We start from the raw sequence: 14,736 nt of genomic DNA on the forward strand, positions 1-14,736 counted from the left end.
GTACGCAAAATGTCTGTGTGTATGTGTGTATGTGTGTGTGTATGTGTGTGTATGTGCGTATGTGTGTATGTAACGATTTTTTGCACTAACTTTTCTCGGAGATGGCTGAACCGATTTTCACAAACTTAGATTCAATTGAAAGGTCTTGTGGTCTCATACAAAATTCCTGAATGTTATTTGGATCCGACTTCCGGTTCCGTAGTTATGGGGCAAAATGTGCAAAAAAAAGAAAATATGTGTTCTAACTTTTCTCATAGATCGCGCCACCGATTTTCACAAACTTAGGTTCAAATGAAAGGTCTTGTGATCCCATACAAAATTCCTGAATATTATTTGGATCCGACTTCCGGTTTCGGAATTATGGGGTAAAATGTGCAAAAAATTGTGAAAATAAGTGCACTAACTTTTCTCAGAGATGGCTGAATCGATTTGCACAAACTTAGATTCAAATAAAAGGTCTTGAAATCCCATAAAAAATTTCTGAATAGTATTCGGATCCGACTTTCGGTTCGAGAGTTATGGGGCAAAATGTGCAAAAATAAAGAAAATATGTGTTCTAACTTTTCTCATAGATGGCGCGACCGATTTTCACAAACTTATGTTCAAATGAAAGGTCCTGTGGTCCCATGCGTTATTCCTGAATTTAATGCGGATCCGACTTCCGGATCCGGAAATATAGGGTAAAGTGTGTTAAAAATTGTATACCATCACTGAAAATTAGTAAAAACCTTAAAAAAAACTCTAAATCGACCTCAAATCTTTTCCAATTTGATGGTTTTTATCAGTAGACGGTCAAACAAACCGATTTCGGTTATTCTTTTAAGAATCGAAGAAAAAATGTTTTTTGCTTTTCTCATATAGAAAGGTTATGCAATCACTGTGAAAACCGACTTTTGAACCGAGGCCCGGAGGACCGAGTGTCCTCTACCATTCGACTCAGTTCGCGAGTACGCAAAATGTCTGTGTGTATGTGTGTGTCTGTGTGCGTATGTGTGTATGTAACGTTTTTTGCATTAACTTTTCTCGGAGATGGCTGAACCGATTTTCACAAACTTAGATTCAAATGAAAGGTCTCGTGGTCCCATACAAAATTCCTGCATATTATTCGGATCAGACTTCCGGTTCCGGAGTTATGGGGTAAAATGCGCAAAAAAAATAAAATATGTGTGATAGGGCAGGATCGTAGTTTCCAACGAATTAATAATTGGATATCACACACGGCAACGAACGAATAATACCGCCAAACGTAAATGGTAATTCTAAATTGAAACTCGTCACTACTGAGCACAAAATTGCTATATTTCAAAACGATCTGGTTAACTGAACGGTTCGAGCAGGAAAAAGAAGCTTTATTTCTCAGCTAAGCCTATTTAAAACCTACGTTGTGAATTTAGAGAGCTTTTCTAGAGAACTTAATTATAGCAAGTTGGGCTGACCGCACTGTCTTACAGCTAAACTTTTCATAACCATAATATTGAGAACTGTCATCGCCGCCACCTGAAATTCTTGAATTTCACCTTGACTTATCTAAATGTCATAACAATTCATATGAAAACAACTATGCGGACTAAAAATTATGCTTTGTTAAGAAACTATCCGAAAATTTTGCTAGTTTTTCTCGTAGGGCAGCAGACACACTTTAGTGATGGGACGACGGATGATTCCTCTGCTGGTCTTCAATTCTACGACGCGGGTGAGTCCATCCGGTCCGGGGTTTGTGTTGATGATCCTCGCTAACGGCCACTTTACTGGTGCAAGAAACTCGTCGACAACGATGACCATCCTGCCGGGTTGAAATGCAGTATTTGCAGGAATATGTTTATTTTCCTTCTGCAATTCTTGTAGGTATTCCGTTTTCCATTGGTACCAAAACTGTTGAGCTCGATGCTGGAGTCGCTGATAATGATCCAGACGTGTGATCGGGATCTGGCTGACGTCTGCATCGGGAAGAGCGGACATCGAAGTACCAATGAGAAAATGTGCGGGTGTGAGGACTGCCAAGTCGTTTGGATTCTCGGTGAGAGGAGTTAACGGTCGGGAGTTCATTGCAGCTTCGATTTCTGCCAACACTGTTGACATATCCTCAAAGGAAAGCATCGCATTTCCTAGCTGGCGATGCAAATGTTTCTTAGCAACTTTGACTGCTGCTTCCCATAATCCACCGAAATGGGGAGCCTTTGGTGGGGTCATATGCCATTGTATGCCTTTGACTGCACAATGGATGCCAATTTCTCCGGTCGTCTGTTCGTTTTGCAGCATTTTATACAAGGCATGCAGCTCATTGCGAGCACCTTCGAAATTCTTGCCATTATCAGAGTGCATATGAGTAGGGGAGCCTCGGCGAGCGATGAATCGTCGTAGCGCAGTTAAAAATGCGGGGGTTGACAAATCACTGACTAGCTCAATGTGTACTGCTTTCGTCACAAAGCATACAAAAATGCTCAAGTATGCTTTGGTAGGTGATGCTCGCTTGTGTATGGCTTTTAAATATACAGGACCAGCGTAATCAACACCGGTAACCGAAAATGGTCTGCTCTGGGTGACTCTTTGTTCGGGCAGCTGTCCGGTTTGTTGCTGGGCAGGAACGGGACAGGCACGGACACATCTGTAGCAGTTTCTTATGACGTTGCTGACTACTCGTCGTCCTTGAATTGGCCAATATTCCTGCCGTATGGCAGCTAGGGTAACGCGGCCGCCACCGTGAAGCAATTTCAGATGATAATGATGGGCAACTAATCGTGTAAATGGATGGATACTGGGAAGTAGGATTGGATGCTTGGTCAGATAGGGCTGCTCGGAAAGCTTGATTCTACCTCCGACACGTAGAATTCCGTCTGAGTCAATAAAGGGGCTCAACAGGCGCAAATGTGATCGACTCGATAACGTTTTACCCCTCCCCAGATCCCTCATTTCATCTGCGAATGTATCTGCTTGGGCTAATTGTATCAATCTCACACGGGCGAAAGACATTTCATCAACCGAAAGTGCTATTGTTTTTTCTTTCACCGATTCGGTTATCGCTTGACGACGACATGCCGTACTAAAGCGGAGGCAGTATGCTGTTATTCGAATTAATCGATTGTATGATGATGATCGATTGAAAATTTCATTAATAGTCGGTTCACTTTGAACTACTGCCACAATACTTCGTCGTTCTAAAATTTCTTCGGGTAATTTCTGCTGTTGTGTTGTCACTGGCCATTCCGTTTCGGGTAGTTTCAGCCAATTAGGTCCATAGTGCCAAAGATCACTGCTCAAAAAATCGACCACGCTCATGCCCCTCGTGATGAGATCTGCTGGATTGTGTTTACCTGCGATGTGATGCCAGCGTGATCCTTGAGTGCAGGTTTGTATTTCGGAGACTCGATTAGCAATGAATGTGCTCCATGCATGTGGAGGTGATCGCAACCATTCGAGTGTGACTGTGGAGTCAGACCAGAAAAATGAGGCAGAAATAGTCATATCTAAAGCAGCGAAAACTTTTTCATGTAGACGTGCGGCAATAACAGCGGCAGATAATTCTAATCGTGGTATGGAAATTCGTTTCAGCGGGGCAACTTTCGATTTCGATGCAATTAATCGCACATTCACGTTACCTCCGGGATCGGTTGATCGTGCATATATACACGCTCCATATGCTTGCTGGGATGCATCTGCAAAGGTATGAAGCTGCACAGTTGCATTTGCCAAAAATGCATAGCGATTCATTCTGTAAGATGTGATTTTTGGTAGCTCAATGCAATAATTTTCCCATTTATAGCGTATGTTATCCGAAATTTCATCATCCCATCCACAGGGCTGTAACCAAAGTTCTTGCATTAGCATTTTGGCTCGAATGATTACAGGTGCGGTCAAACCAAGTGGGTCGAAATTTTTTGCGTCCACATAAAATCCCTTACGTAGGGCTGGTCCGCCGAGTGGATAGAGATTACCTTCATCTATTGCCAGTTGTTGTAAGCTTCGGGTTGCCAAAAATGATGACGGAGACAGGCCATACGTTACCGTTTGTAATTCGAAGGTGGAAATTGGATCGTTGGAATTGAATCGCCAAAATATGCGTTGGAGTGGTGCGTCGTTGGGGTTGAGCAACACTTGACGGTACATTTTTTCAATGTCCGCCACGAGGGCAATGGGATACTTGCGGAACCGAAGTACTAAAGTGAGCAGTTCGTCTTGAACGATAGGGCCAATTTGTAGTGCATCATTTAGCGAATATCCGGTCGATGTTTTTGCGGATCCGTCGAATACCACACGAACTTTTGTGGTGGAGCTAGATTCCTTTAGAACGGCATGGTGCGGTAAATAATGTACTAACGATGGTTCGGGTTCGGTTGACGGTACCATCCTCATATGGCCGAGCGACCAATATTCAGACAGAAACGAGTGGTACTGAATTTTCAAATTTGGATCTTGACTAAGTCGCCTCTCTAGGTAATGAAAACGACGCAGGGCTGTTGTTTTAGAGTCACCAAGCATGTGATCGAAATTGGAACGGCGGGGCAGGCGGACAATATACCTTCCTTCGGGTGTACGGGATACGGTAGATAAAAAATTCGATTCACACTGCTGTTCTTCTACAGAGTAACTGGGTTGATTTCCTAGCTCTTCTACTCGCCAAAAGTGTTCAAGGGCATCTTGCAGCGGGTCGCTGAGTGTGAGGTGACATAATACGGGTTGCGATTCTACGGGAAAACGGCGCCTGTCGGTAACGATCCACCCAAACACGCTATCGATGAATATTGGGTTTTCAGCTTGAATAAACTTAGTACCAGGGTTTACAAACGTGAAGAAATGTTTTGCACCGAGAAGCATATCGATCGCACCAGTTTTGTTGAATGTTGGATCGGCCAAAAACAAATCTTTCGTGGCATGCCAACCGTCGACGGGGGTACTTACAACAGGTAAATCGATCGTAATGCGAGGCATCACAAGAAAATCAAGATCAATTTCGAAATCATTTTTTCTCGATCGAATATTTGTTCTGACACTATGTCGGACACTAGACGACGATTCTCCTATGCCATATATGGGTATATTTATCTTGCTCCGCTGTAAGTGTAATAGTTGGCACAATCGTTCGCTTATGATATTGGATTGCGAACCATTGTCTAACAATGTCCGTGCGGGATGAGCTTTGCCATTTGAATCGACAACTAGCAGCACGACCGTGGATAGTAAAACGTTTGTGTTTGAAAACGGGTAGGAATTGTTAGCTTGGACTGCGGCCGCATTTGTGGATGTTGCTGATTGTTGAATGTTCATCGCATTGTTTCGCTTTTCAATGGGTTTCGGTGTATATGCCGGGACGCGTGAAGTGGACGGTCTTTGATCATTTTCGATGGAATGGTAGCCAGGATGCAACAATGAATGATGTCGTTTTTTGCAGTGGCGACAGGAGAACTTCGATGGGCAATTACGAGCAATATGATCTTGACGGAAGCAATTGTGACAAAGGCGCTGATGATTTACTATATTCAAGCGATCTGAGAGCAACATATTTCCGAACCGTTGGCATTGAAAAAGTGGGTGATGTTGTTCGCATGCGTGGCATTTACGTTGGGTTGCTTCGGCTACCGCATAAGAAGCGATTTTATGAAATACGGGTTTTCGAAACGAAGGTGAATGATGAACATTGGTGGGCTGAGCTTGATGATTAACGGTCATCGATTCTAGGACACGGCTTCTACGCTGTAAGAAGTCGATCAGGCAATTGAAATCAGGATTTTCAGCAGTCGTAGCGAAATCTTCCCAAGCCTTGAGGGTACCATCGTCAAGTCGCAAACAAAGTAGATGCTCTAACATGGTGCTCCAAGCATCAATCGGTTCACCAAGTTGACGAAGTGTTTTGGTGTGACGTTCAAATTCGTCGACGACGGAATGCAATGCAGAAGCGGATTCTTTTTTCATTCTGGGACAATCCAGCAGGGCCTGAAGGTGACGTTTTTTCAATAGATAATCGTTTGCGTATCGGGAGACGAGGGTTTGCCAAGCGATTGTATAATTGGCAGAGCTTATGGCAATGGACTCGATGAGTTGCGCTGCTTCTCCTTTGACAGCAGCGCGAAGATAGTGAAACTTTTGAATGGCGGGAACTTCAGTATTAGCGTCAATTAAGGCAACGAATGTATCGTGGAAGGTTAACCATTGGTTGTAATCTCCATCGAATTCCGGGAGCGAAATGGTTGGTAATTTTATGCCCGAGAGCCCAGAACAAGCAGAATGAGGGATTGCATTTGTTAAAGTAGGAAGCACGGGGAGATACGATTTAAGAGCAGCTTTTATTCGGATGTAGGATGTTTCATAATGCGAACGGAATTGGAGGTGTTTTGCCATACCTTCACTGTTTTCTTCCATATCCTCTAGCTGAGTTTGTACTTCATCCAGACCCATCCATACGGTGTCTAATGTTTCGATTCGGATTGAAACTTGCCCGGCGTCCCGTTCCGCTACGTAATTTTCAACAAATTGATCCGCTCTTCCAAGAGACGCGATGAGTGTTGTCCGTCGATTAAGAAGCTGCTTCTTTGTGCGATCGTCCGCCATTTTAGACGCGATGAATCCGATGCAGACCTGACGGAATTCACAAAAAGAAGACCCGGTAGAGCCCGAAAAACGGAGTAGAGAACTTGGAGCGGTACTAACCTTCTCAAGGCTAGTTGTATGCCTTGTATTTAAGTGAAATCAGCAGCGAATCCGGAACAGCAACAAACAGGAACGTTGATAGATACTGGCTACATGAAACAAGCGGATTTTTCTGCTGGACACGTCCGGAACGGTCGGGGATACGTTACACGTATATGGAATGGGAAAAAATGCAAAATTCTCAAGGCACCTGTGATCAATTCCTGCACACGTCGGAAATATACGTACCGTGTGCCTATGCAAATTAGGCCTTGTAATGAAATATTTGCAGCGATGATATTCTCTGGACAATATTTGTATGGTGATGATCCAGAAACAATTGCGATTTAACGAAATGATGGCGGAAAGCGTCGGTTTCCGATGTGCGATGGCGGAATTTTTGGGAAGAAACCGTATCCTGGTCACGGCACCAAAATGATAGGGCAGGATCGTAGTTTCCAACGAATTAATAATTGGATATCACACACGGCAACGAACGAATAATACCGCCAAACGGAAATGGTAATTCTAAATTGAAACTCGTCACTACTGAGCACAAAATTGCTATATTTCAAAACGATCTGGTTAACTGAACGGTTCGAGCAGGAAAAAGAAGCTTTATTTCTCAGCTAAGCCTATTTAAAACCTACGTTGTGAATTTAGAGAGCTTTTCTAGAGAACTTAATTATAGCAAGTTGGGCTGACCGCACTGTCTTACAGCTAAACTTTTCATAACCATAATATTGAGAACTGTCAATGTGTGCTAACTTTTCTCATAGATAGCGCGACAGATTTTCACAAACTTAGGTTCAAATGAAAGGTCCTGTGGTCCCATACGTAATTCCTTAATTTCATTAGGATCCGACTTCTGAATCCGGAAATATAGGGTAAATTGTGTTAAAAATTTTTTACCATCACTGAAAAGAGCGAAAACCCGTAAAAAGTTTTCTAAATCGACCTCAAATCTTTTCCAATTGATAGTTTTTATCAGTAGACGGTCAAACAAATCTATTTCGGTTATTCTTTTAAGAATCGAAGAAAAATAATTTTGAAGAATTCCACAGTATTATATATGATAGTATGATAGATATGAGAAAGGCATCATTACACCACTAGGTGGATTAAAACAGGTTTTTTACTATGTATTCAATATACCGATATATGTTATCTCTGTTATTACCTTTGTAATATCAACGGATTTGCGCAATAGTTGATTTTTATCATTCAATTTATAAACCTGAAAGACAATCAATAACATGGAAGAAGAAAACATTGACTTTTCGACCCTATTATATATATGATTTGGTTATTACCATGAGGACATTATTTGTTTCTGCAATACTGAGATTTTTGTGTAAGGAAAATTCTAAACCTACTTGTATTGTGTAATAGGGAAAAGGAACTTATATACTAACTTACTAACTAATACAGAGAGCGAATCGATTCAATTGAAGATTGCATCGATTTTTGTCGGAATTTTCTTATAATATTATGTGACATTACATCTAATGGTTCTATATTTGTGAGTCTGTGTAACTTATTTGTACTAAACCAGGAAGGACGCTTCAAAATCATTTTCAGAATTTTATTCTGAATCCTTTGAAGCGTTTTCTTCCTGGTGGAACAACAACTTGACCAAATTGGTACTGCATAAAGCATGGCTGGTCTGAAAATTTGTTTAAATTAAATTAACAATTTGTTTTTTAGACAGAGCTTAGAATTTCTGTTTATAAGAGGATATAAACATTTAATATATGTATTACACTTTGCTTGGATTCCTTCAATGTATTTTTTTAAAACATTAACACTCCGAATACCAAGGGCGTAAAAAAGTGGGAACGCTAATTTTGACTGACTATATCTTAACCATTTTTGGACCGATCTCAAACCTTTTCTTACCATTAGAAAGATAAATTCATTCGGAATAAAAGTCATTTGGAACGATGGAAAACCGAATATTTTATTCAAAGATATTATTCCAACTAAAGTCTGTTGAAAAAAGTGGGAACGCTTACTTTGGCTGGCTATATCTCACCTGTTAGAAGTCCGATTTTGAAAATTTGTTTACCATTAGACAGTTATTATAAAAAACGTAACCAGAAGTCCAAGCATAAATTATCGAAAACTTCGTATTTTCAACATATCTTTAAATTCAATGCGACGACATATGCATTTTCATATAGAAATAGATTGCGTTTGATATCAGCTATATGTTTCAGAAGAAATCAATTTCAACTTTACTGAAAATGTCTAAAAAAATCGATATTTTCACAGAAATGATAGAATATTAGAAGTATTCGAAGAATGCTAAATACAGCTAAGCAGTTTTGTACACCAATCAATTGAATTTGATACCAGTTATAATGTACGGGAAAAAATAGTTTCAAATTTACTAAAGAAAATCCAAACATTAGATTTTGACAGAAATTTCAAACTAAAATAGAATTAAACCTGTTTGACATGTAACATGAAATTCATATCGAACATTTAGGCATTGTTGATCGCCAATCGATTGAATATTGCTTTAATTAAAATTTTCAACAGAAAATTCTATTATATTTACTAAAAATCTGAAGAAATTTTGTATTTTTACAGCAATTTTTGAATCTTAGAGTTTTTTGTGACTTAGCTAAGCACACATTCAAGAATGTTCGTGTACCAACCGACTAAATTTACTTTGAGTTAAAATTTTAAAAATTTTATATTTTATATTTACCAAAAATCTCAAAAAATCGATATTTTTACTGAAGCTTTTTAAATTGAAGAAGTTGTAGGCACTTACGTGGATTTGACGTGTGTATACAGCAAAAGCATTCACGAGTAAGAAAAGTTCCAAAAGAAACAAATTGTACACGGTGCTAAAAAATAAAATGTGTGTGTGAACAGTGAATACGGAGTTTCTGTTTTGCCGACCATAGAACCTAAAAGAAACGCCTCTCCAGTCCTCCCCAAACGGCGTTCGGGCATGCGGCGAAACAATTGTAATAGTCAAAGTTCGCTTGAAACTGATTTGGTAACCAGTTGATGATACCCGGAGAAGTAACGTTGAAAGGAAAACCTTTATCAAAAGTATAGTCTCATCATCTCAACTAGAGCCGAAATAAAGGATTCTTGAACTCATGATTGTTTTAATATTAAATGAGATTACAATGAAGAGGAACGCTTAAAATAAATAAATTAAAATGTAGGAAAATTATACATCATTAGTGACGAGAAGTGAAACAAAAACCTTAATCACACACGTAAAAAGAGAAATCAAAGTGTAAGAGAATTATATATCTCGAGTGACGAAAGGTGGAACAAAGTCTTGCATGTGCATTACACTAGAAGATTGCACTAGAAGATAAAGCAATCATGAACTGTGTCAGTGTACAGTGAGGATACGAAGTAAATATATATATATATATATATATATATATATATATATATATATATATATATATATATATATATATACATATATATATATATATATATATATATATATATATATATATATATATATATATATATATATATATATATATATATATATATATATATATATATATATATCTTCGATAAAGTATTCGAAAATATTCGACACGTATTTTTTTTATTTCAATATTGTTCTTTCGAAATATGATTTTTTAAAGTTTCGTGTTTACAAAATAAAGAGCCTATCATCAACAGCCTATACTGTAAAATCTAATAAATACAAAAATTTGCGAATGTGTAATCTGTGTGGCAGGTTTGCTTTGATCAAATGTAACTAGCTCACACGCGCGTCCAGACGCTTCGCGTGACGCTTTCACTCTGACAGCAACCTTAGGGGTTTAGCTCAATCTTAACAAAGTTTCAAAATGGAATGATTAATACTTACGGGCTTAACCAGGTATACTAGGTTCACAGATTAATCTGTGTTTCACAGGTTTTCAAATTTGTGAACAGAATTTAAAAATGACAAATTTCTGAAACCGATCACAGATTTTCGCAGGTTTCAGGAATCGTTCACAGATTTTCATAGATTTCTGAAATCGATCACAGATGAGCACCAACAAGTTTTCAATTTGCTATGAAGTTATGAGAGAAAATAAATATCGAACAGGGACAATAGTGGTTCGAATCAATAAAAACGTGGGCATAAATCAGTAGTTGCCAAACCGTTCTTTTAATGTATATAGTTGCTTTTGAGAAATTATTCAGATATATATATATATATATATATATATATATATATATATATATATATATATATATATATATATATATATATATATATATATATATATATATATATATATATATAACGCGTAAGTTGATTCTGTCTCTAATTATTTATGGCCTACTTTGACAAAATATAAAACTTTTTTTCTGAAGAGATAGAAATCTGTTTTCTTCTACAAAGTTTTAGAACCATTGAAAATAATTTACTTTGTCATATATACCAAAAGTCTAGGTCACACCGTTTCGGATACAGCGTTGTTATGGCAACCCCCTTAATATTAGTTTTTTATTCATAACTTCATAACTTTGCTTGGAATAATCAAAGAATATAAAAAAATCCTATATTTTTGTTGAAGGTAGTGGATAGGTTTGTTGTTTCCTGCCAAAGTTATACAACATGTTACCTTTTTTTATCTATGATAAAACCTTACACCGAAGCGAAATATGCAACTTTACGCAGCTTATTTTCAAAAAAAAATATAGGAAAAGATATGCTTAATACTATAAAAAAAATCTAAGTGGTACTCGATGGAACTTTTTTTTATGCCTTTTCAAAGTTAGTTTTAGTTAATAAAATAGGACAACCCCAATAAAACTAGTTCTCTAATCATAACTTGTTTCAAGTTATAATTTATACATACATTGTTTGGAATAATTGTAGAAAATATAAAATCCCATAATTTTGTGAAAGGTAATGCATAGGTTTTTTCTTTCCTGGAAAAGTTATACATCATTTTACCTATTTTTACCTCGGAAATCTTGTACCGAAGCGAAATATGAAACTTAATGCGGCATCATTCGTCATCTAACACTGGATGTGGATAGACGAATAACCTGCTACGACTAATTTCGATTTTGTTTTATCTTTTATTCGCAGCTGTCTACCTACCCAAGCTATGGGTGAAACGCGCATAGATCCGAGAGGGATCCAAAGGATGCTAAGCGTCTGAAGCCAAGTGATGCACAGGTAAACGACCGTTTGCTGAGTAACAATCAATTCGCTGATCTGCCAGTTGATGTCGAAGAGGAACTGCACAGGAAGGATAAAAATGCCGCCTTTCTACCTGAAGGGCTTCCCACCGACTCTATGCTCGGATTTCAACACGCTGATCAGCAAAGGACTACAGGCAACAATCCGTTTGTGTACTGAAGGCTACAAAATAACTGTTCCGGCTTTGAACCACTACAAAGCAGTGGAATGTTACCTGAAGCAGACAAAAAGGGAATACTTCACACCCGATATTGCCGCCAACAAACCTATGAAGGTTGTACTTCAAGGACTACCCGACATGATGGAAGCCGAACTAAAGCAGGTACTGTCGGAGGCTGGACTAAAGCCTGTGATGGTGTTTAAAATGAAACGAAACAACACGGACAAAAAGTTTCGAGATTAACTGTACTTGGTTCATCTGGAGAAGGGCTCCATCACCATGAGTCAACTGAAAACGATAAAATCGTTATTCCATGTAATCATCGAATGGCAAAAGTATAAACCCGTATATCGGGATGTCACACAGTGCACAAACTGTTTGAACTACGGCCATGGAGCGAGGAATTGTCACATGAAAAGTCGGTGCGGGAAATGTGTCGAATCACACAATACCATCGATTGCCTACTAAATGACATCGAGCAAAATGTGTGAACTGTGATGGCGACAATCCATCTACTAGCAAATCGTGTCCCAAACGTGCTGAGTTCACAAAAATTCGATAACAGGCGTTCCGTAAACAATCAACGCGCAAGAATGATCCACAGAAGGATGAAATTAATTTCCCACGGCTACCACCGAAGAGTGATATTACAAATTTGCCGCTTCTGCCTGCCTTTAAATTTCAACTTATAGAAGCCATCGGAATTGAGATTACAACGACGACGGCAGCGTACTGCCCCAAACAAATCAATCTTTGAGATGGTACGTGTGCATCATTGGAGCGAGATCTGGCTATGCTCACTCGACGACAGAACAAATTCATCATTGCTGGGAACCTGAACGGATCGTACTAGCCGAAACGGATTCGTACTTACCGAAGATTACGAAGCTGGACATTACAACATCCTCGCTCCGGATCAACCAACGCGACCTTCCAGATCGGGAGTTCATTCCATTTTAAATATTTTCATCAGCAACATCGCCATAGACAGCTCTCCGGTTGTTTTTAACGACCTCTCTTCCGACCACTTACCAGTAATATTGACGTTGGGACCTTTATCAGAAACAGTGCCTATTCAACCTCGGAGGAACTATTATCGCACCGACTGGATCCAATACAAACCAATCGCCGATCAACTTATTAATATCGATTTGCCACTAGATTCCCCGATGGATATCGATGCGGCCCTATTATCCTTTAAGAATTTAATCACAGTCGCTCGAGATAGGACGGTTCCAGTATAACATATGCCGAGTTCCTCTTTTCAAATTGACAGTGTCACCAAGAAACTCATCCGACTTCGAAATATCTACCGGAGGCAGAATCATCGAACTGGCATCCTAGATAAGAAGACTTCTTATAACAATTTAACTAGGATAATCCAGGAAAGGATAACTGAGCTTCGCAACAGGAACTTCCATCAAAAGCTTCAAGAAATTCTTCCAGATTCAAAGCCGAGAAATTCTTCCAGATTCAAAGACCTTAACGAAGGAGCTTAAGAAAAAACCGAAGCCTATTCCTCCTCTGATGCCACCCCAGGACGCAGCTGAAGGAATACCTTCAATCACACCAGTAGAGAAGGCAAATGCGCTAGGCCAGCAGTTTGTGTGTTCTCACAATTTAGGACTCAACATTGTTAGTCCACATGAAAGAGTCGTTGCTGATGGCGTAGCTGAGGTTGACCAATCAGACAGCTTAGTTCCTAAGGAAAGTAGAGTCACTGCGAATGAGCTGATGGCTATTGTGAAAAAATCCAAAAATATGAAAGCCCCCGGTTTCGACAACACATTCAACATTGAGCTGAAACATTTGAGTATTCGCTCATTTGTTTTCTTAGCTAAAATCTTAAACAGGTGATGGGAGCTTCTTAACTTCCCTTCAATGAGGATGTTAGCTAAAGTTATCCCAGTTTTGAAACCGGGGAAAGATCCTTCCTTTTCCAAAAGATATCGGCCCATCAGCTTACTCTCTGCCCTGTCCAAGTTATCTATCTAGGACCCACCTTTGACAGGCATCTGATATTCAGGTCACATGTTAACAAAATCTTTCAAAAATGCAGCATACTCATTAGGTCTCTGTATCCGCTAATTTGTAAAATATCTAAACTGTGCCAGATGGCTGTCTATAAACAAATAATCTACTCCTCAATGGAATATCCAGTCCCTGCTTGGCGGGGCTGTGCACGAACGAACAAACTTAGGCTTCAGCGCATTCAAAGTAAGATCTTAAAGATGAATCTAAATCTTTCCCCTTGGACAAGGACTGGCGAAGTACATGAGATGGCCTCCCTGGATATACAATATTCGAACAATACTGCACGAAATTTAAAGAGAGGTGCTCAATCTCTGTAATACAAATAACTCAAAATTTGTACGAATTAGGTTAGGAATAGTTATAAATGAAAAGAAATGGGTGCATAAGCTTTTGTTCGTTCTTCCAAATGTGTATCTATATTTATTCAACAGATTGAATGAGCCACTGTCAATAAGAAATCTTACCTCTCACTCAATAGGCTGAGGTACATTCCAGGATGCCACTTTTGCAGATATTCTCAAATATAAATACGTGTATTTCTTAAAGCAATTTACATAAGTTTTTCTTCGCCGTAGCATCACTTTTACACAGAATTCTTATTCTAATATAATACTAATATAGTCACAACGATTTGATTTTATTAAAACATATTCCTCTTATTTTTAAATATCATATAAGGTATTTCATTATTTATTATTATACCTACTTATAAACATAATTTGA

At 38.8% G+C, this 14,736-nt stretch overlaps 1 protein-coding gene across 9 annotated transcripts in view; it reads right to left on the reverse strand.

The window, feature by feature from the left end:
* LOC131427551 (neuronal acetylcholine receptor subunit alpha-7) overlaps positions 1-14,736 on the reverse strand; it is a 1,487,406-nt gene that overhangs the window by 1,396,606 nt on the left and 76,064 nt on the right. The gene's annotated exons all lie outside the window — the stretch shown is intronic.

This window comes from Malaya genurostris, chromosome 2 (assembly GCF_030247185.1).
Source record: "Malaya genurostris strain Urasoe2022 chromosome 2, Malgen_1.1, whole genome shotgun sequence".
In the NCBI taxonomy this organism is placed as follows: domain Eukaryota; kingdom Metazoa; phylum Arthropoda; class Insecta; order Diptera; family Culicidae; genus Malaya; species Malaya genurostris.